The sequence below is a fragment of the Myxocyprinus asiaticus genome, chromosome 47, assembly GCF_019703515.2.
Source record: "Myxocyprinus asiaticus isolate MX2 ecotype Aquarium Trade chromosome 47, UBuf_Myxa_2, whole genome shotgun sequence".
Classification (NCBI taxonomy): Eukaryota; Metazoa; Chordata; class Actinopteri; order Cypriniformes; family Catostomidae; genus Myxocyprinus; species Myxocyprinus asiaticus.
Window position 1 is genome coordinate 9,430,336 of NC_059390.1, and position 6,000 is coordinate 9,436,335.

General features: G+C 34.8%; 1 protein-coding gene across 4 annotated transcripts in view; it reads left to right on the forward strand.

The window, feature by feature from the left end:
* LOC127436933 (coiled-coil domain-containing protein 136-like) overlaps window positions 1-4,916 on the forward strand; it is a 45,415-nt gene extending 40,499 nt beyond the window's left edge. For 3 of the 4 annotated variants that reach the window (XR_007896485.1, XM_051691468.1, XM_051691466.1), the window contains one exon: window positions 1,359-4,916. The gene's annotated coding sequence lies outside the window, so the exon portion shown is untranslated. The remainder of the gene's footprint in view (window positions 1-1,358) is intronic. The other variant, XR_007896484.1, reaches the window with a different exon arrangement.
* Window positions 4,917-6,000: the final 1,084 nt, after the last annotated feature.

The window sequence follows — 6,000 nt, forward strand, 5'->3', positions numbered from 1 at the left end:
TCAAAGAACAAATATGTAATTAGGTGTATCGAATCTCACCAGATTATAACATGAAAATTATTTTAAAAAAACTAGCAAAGTGCGCAGAGCTCGTCGCTCTCACATCTGCTCCTCGCATGGCGTCACGTGACCCCAATCAAAATCGGTCATTGTCAAAACATCTATTATCATAATATGAAATACTTTGCTGTATATATTGCTTGCATTAAAAATATTTTGTCAAAATACACAGCTACTTTTGAATGGCCATCAATGGAGAAAGATGCTATTTCACAGTAAAATGTTGCAGTTATGGCATCTTTCATCAGGGGCTTACTGGACCATGCTAACCAGTCAAACCTTGACCCCTTGGTTCATCATGGACATATTTCTGATGTTTTTGAGGATTGTAAAAGGAACAGTGGAACGTTGCCACCCTCTGTAAAATCAGAGCACATGACATGAAATCATATTTAGGCACCCTCTGAGATTTAGATTAAGATCCCATCCAAAACACATGACACAACTCTGATTTCAACCGTACTGCCTTATGAAGCCAACACACACACTCCTTTGATTCCTCTGGACAGGCATGCGGTTTCCACTGCCAATCTTACAATACCAGATGGAGAGCGAGAAAGAGAGAGAGAGAGTGAGAGAGTATTATAGAGTATCTAAGAGTGAGTGTATGAGAGAGATTGGAGTGTTTACTGGGCCATTGCTCTCGACTTTGTATCTTTCCAGGTTCTGGATGGGTATATTTAGCTCTCATGTCCAGTGCTATTACAAAATATTATTGGAAATAAACAACAAGTACTCAGAAGATTCATTAAAACCACATTTGCAGTTCAAATATTGACCAGATCAGGGTTGTGCAATATCATGTACCTTTATTTGTGTGTGTGTGTTTATTTCAGTTTGTGGAACACCACAATAAAAAAAGCAGAAAAACATCAAAGCCTTTTGGACTTCAAAGTTAAAGACCCTATGAAGTGGTTTGACAAGCTCTGTTTTCTTTCCTTTTTTGACATATTTCCTATTGAAATTGGAAGTTTTGGGCTCATACCTTTATTTTATATAGCCAGTAGTATTTAACTGGACAAAATTGGTTTAGTGCAAGATGAGTTGTCAATGTTTTTGTCCATTTTCAATTTTAAATGCGTATATCTGCTAACCTTTTATGAGTACATTAGCATATAGATGACCTGAAGCTAACAAACATGGACTAAAAACCACAAAACTCTGATTTTGATTTCATGGGTTCCTTTTAAGTGTTAAAAGACAAAACCTTTAAAAAAAATCTCAATTTACCTCTCTTGATTCACTATACATGTGACCTTTGCCCTCTGATCTCATTCTCTCCCTCCTGTTGACCTCAGGAGAGTGAGGGAGACTGGAACCTGGTGATGGTTGTTGCCATGGCAGCAGCGGCAGTTCTACTCATTCCCAGTTTGACCAGAGCTTTGGCCTGAGGGCTGGACCGGAAGTGACCTCATCATCAACCATCAGCTTAATTAGTTGCCTCACGCTGGTACACAATTTCTATCATCTTGACCACATTTAACCACCAATGGAAATTGAAAACCATTGTTTACCCATGTCATATGGGAACAACTTCCAAATTTGATGCTTTTCGATGTGCATTGTGTTGGTTGTTTGCCATCTCAACTGCTTTGCTTTGCTTTGCTTTTGTAGACAATCATATCCATTTTAACCAGCAGTGCTACAGACACTGACATTATGGATATTAAATGGTTAGAATGGAGAAGAACTCCAGGATTCTGATTGGTCCAGCTCCCCACTCCAATTCATGTTTTTTTTTCCTTCCATAATGGATGGATGACTGGCAATTTTAAAGGTTCTCCAGATACTTTTTGCCTTATTATCACTTTTTGATAGAACATTTGCACATTTTAACTCTTTTGTCTCAAAATAAGCAGATTTCAGATCTCCTCTGGGTCGATGTGGATTCCGTTCTTCATCAACAATGCTTTGGATGCCACAAATTGCTTTTTGCTTCATTGGTTTTCAATTAGGGAGGAGCATGCAGTACTATTTAATCTTCCCAGATCTTCCCTGGCATTTGTAGTAATTATATACTGAAGTCACAATACTGTCAGAGTCATTTGTGTTTGGGCTGAATAACCATTGCACGACCCCTTCGGTTTCAACCAAAACTGATTGTACAATAATTCTCTGTATGCTATCAAAGGAGAATACCCATGTGATGTATACTATTTGTTATTTTTGTGTCTTGATAAAAGCTATTGATTTAGAAGGAAAACACAATCCAGTTTTTCCAGAATTCAGGGGGCCATCAAGGTGTGGGTTAAGATTATTCCAGTAGGTAAATGTGCTCTTCATTTTGACTTGATCTTATTTGAATTGTACACAGATATTTTTGTATCTGAATTTATTCTGAGACATGAAATTATATAGATTGATATTGTGCATGTAGATTGATAATTGATGCTAAAAAGAGTGAGAAATATTTTTATATAATGGTCGACTAATGCAGACACTATAATTACACTAAAATATATCTGAAAAAACAGAGTGTAATGAACAAGCACAGATCTACTGTATTTCCATTATTGCATTGATTTTGCAGTGATTTTATCTTAAGTTTGCATGTTTGCAATGACACAACAAAGTTGTCATATATCTTTATGATCTTTTCTCTGCAAAGAAGCCACTTTTGTTTTAAATTGAAAAAATTGAGTTTGCAAGATATTAACGTGCAAAGTGTCATAAAACACTAGAAAACTGTTAAAGAGAATCTCTTCTGAGAAATTATACATCGCTTACAACGCATTTCAAATCTGTAGCATAAATACATGGATCTTAATTATAAATCTAATAAGAGTGCTACTTATATAAGCAGAAACTTCCATACTTCCTTTCACCAAAAAATGTTATAATATGTAACATGTCTTAAATTATGTATCCTCAACTTAAGAGATTTGCAAGGGAGAAATGTACTTCTATGTAGCTTTTTTTCTTCTATTCTTTCAGTAGTCTCTTCAGTTGTCAGAGACTTAATTTTGGGGTCTCTGTGTGGAAGGGAACTATTGTAGAAATACATTCTTGTATGAAGATCAACTAAATTCATATCCACCATGTAAAGGTTCTGGTAAACTAATGCTTTGAGCCTTGAGGTACTATTGTTATGAACAAAATCTATCACTTTAATGCTAGTCCTCCTCACCTGATGTCTTTTGGAGTCATTTTCAACAACACAAAGTAGACTTCTCAACAAAGTGGCTAAATCGTAGTAGAAATACTTGCTTCTTGTGGCAGTGATTTCTCTGTACTGTGGTTTTAAATGTAGGTGACACTCTCAGACCTGGCATTAGTTGTTGCTAAGTCTCAGTGTTTGGGTATCTACAGTATATCCCAAGGTTGTCGAGTGCTGTTTTTGCTCTCCTGTTTATAGACTCAGAACTCAGTGGTAGCACAGCTGAATGTTCTATGTATCAATGGTGAACTGACTTTTTATAAGACAGTGCATGCAATACAGTGACTTGTCTTTTAAATAAAAATGTGGTATTTGTAGCGCAATGTACTGAAAGGTTTATTAATTTGAAATCTGAAACTGTTTAAAGGAATAGTTCACCCAAACATAAAAGTTCTGTCATAGTTTACTCACCCTCATGTCGTTCCAATTCTGTATGACTTTTGTATGAATAACACAAATGGTAGTGTTTCAATAAATATTACAATGGCAGTAGATAGTGCCTCACTTTAAAGCTTAAAAACAAAAGGATCCAAAAGTATCATAAAAGTAGTTAATGTGATTCATGCATCATATTCCAAGTCTTCTGAAGGCATATAATAGGTTTTGTTGAGAAACTTCGTGAAATTTAAGTCATTTTTCAGTTTAAATCTTGACGTCCGCTGCACGTTCATGAGCACTATGACAAAGTTTGTGTTGTTTTTCACCAAAAATCATCATACAAGTTTGGAATGACATAAGGGCAAGAGTTTTTATTTTTGGGAGAACTACAGTATTGCTTTAATTTGTTTTGGGTTAAAAGGAACTGATTTACAATGATAATGAATTTGGTATCAATTATGATGATGGAGCCAGATAAAAAGCATATTTTGTTTTAAAGACAAGACAAACACACTTCCACTCAGTACTTGTAAATCTTTTAATATTTACAGATTGCATATTTGCATGTCCATGGTGGTAGATTCTGCATGCGGAGTGATAAAAACCAGTGGTAGATTTTAGCTCGTGACGATTTCGTACAAGAATACCAAGTAGACTTCGCATGAACTGTCCAAATCTACAACTTGAAACCTAAAATTGTTGTAACAACTCCAATTAGTTCTTTATGCAGTTTTTAAACCTTTCCTATTTGTTTTGTGTTTGAGACTAATGACTGATGTCATTTCTGTTCTGTTTTGTTTTGTTATATCTGTTCAGTGCACAGTTACTTTGATCATGGATAAATCCAATATGACTAATTTACATTACAAAGAAACTGTACAATCTTCGGAAAGCTCAGTCTTTCTCCAGATGTATTTTCTTATGAAATAGAATATAAAAATATAAGCTTTATCGATGCTATATGGTATCAATGAAAAATTTTGAATGTCATTTTGATGCTTATTTATGTCCATTCAGTATCTCCACACCACTAAAGAGTCTCTCCTCTGTTCAGTTTGTTATCTTATTCATAGGACAATTGTGAATTTTACAGGCTAACAAAATGGTTAGAAATCCATGACAGGTGTAAATGCCGCTTTACTGGTTGTTGGGGAGTATATAAATGTATGGAAATGTTTGTATCTGGCGATGCGGCAATGCTGCTGCTTGTCTGTATATGGTTGTATAATTGTAATTGTACTGTACAGTGTCTTTGACATGTTTACATGTTGTCCTGCCTTAGGCATTTGTGAAAAAAATAAAAATAATACAATTTTGAGTATTTTGGCAATCATGTATATTTTGTAAATGAACGGGGAAAAAAATTAAGTAGTTTATCCATTGTATCCTGATTTAACAAATGTATTCATTTATTTACACGAGATTTGTTAAAATAAGTTATCTGTGTTTTGTGTTGTAAAATCTGTTGCATCTGATTATTTGCTTGTGTTTCAGGCTATTATTGATTAATAAGGTGATCCAACATCTATCCCTACACAAATTTATGAAAACCACTCTGTTCTACCATTCTTCTCTCAGTTCTCCTTCACTCTATCTTTCTTTTTTCTTCTGCCTTTTCTCTGACATCTACATGTAGTTTTCTCAATTATAGGGATTGCTCACTCAAAAAGAAAAATTATTTTCATTCTTTTTTATTTATTCACCCTCATGTCGATCATGGACAAACAGATGCAATGAAAGAAACTGACTGGAGACTAACATCATCCTTTTGTTTTCAACCGAATAAATAATGTCATTCAGTTTTGGAACACCATGAAACTGAGTAAATAATGAAATTTAAATTTTTGGGTTAACTATAACATCAAAGTTTTCCAAGCTGCATGAACATATTAATTGGTTGAATGTGACATCATTGCTGAGGTGCTGAATCACGGGTGTGACATTGTGGGCATATGAAATATTCTATTTCTGGGTTTTGTGTGTCGGTCAGTGGAAATGGTTTGTTTATGTTGGACACTTCTGAACATGATGTCTATGTGTGTATATAAGTGTTTGTATGTATGACACATACAACAGATGTATCCAGAGGGATTCCTACTTTTCCAGTAATGGTGAACCATATGCATTAAATGGTTTAGTCACTATTGACCACAGTGGACAAAAACTCTGAATGGCAAAAACAGGTCAGTGCTAACTCATTGGTCATACACATTCATGATATGCAGTACATTTAAATACATCTGAATAACACATTTCAATACAGACAGTGTCTTCAAAATCAGTTGTATGACTGTTGTATAGCACCAAATTCTTCATTATTAGTGATTTGTGTTACTAAAGTAAACAAAACCATTAAAGAGGGTAAGATAGAAATAATTTCTCACTGAAGCACTTTTGGGGCTAGT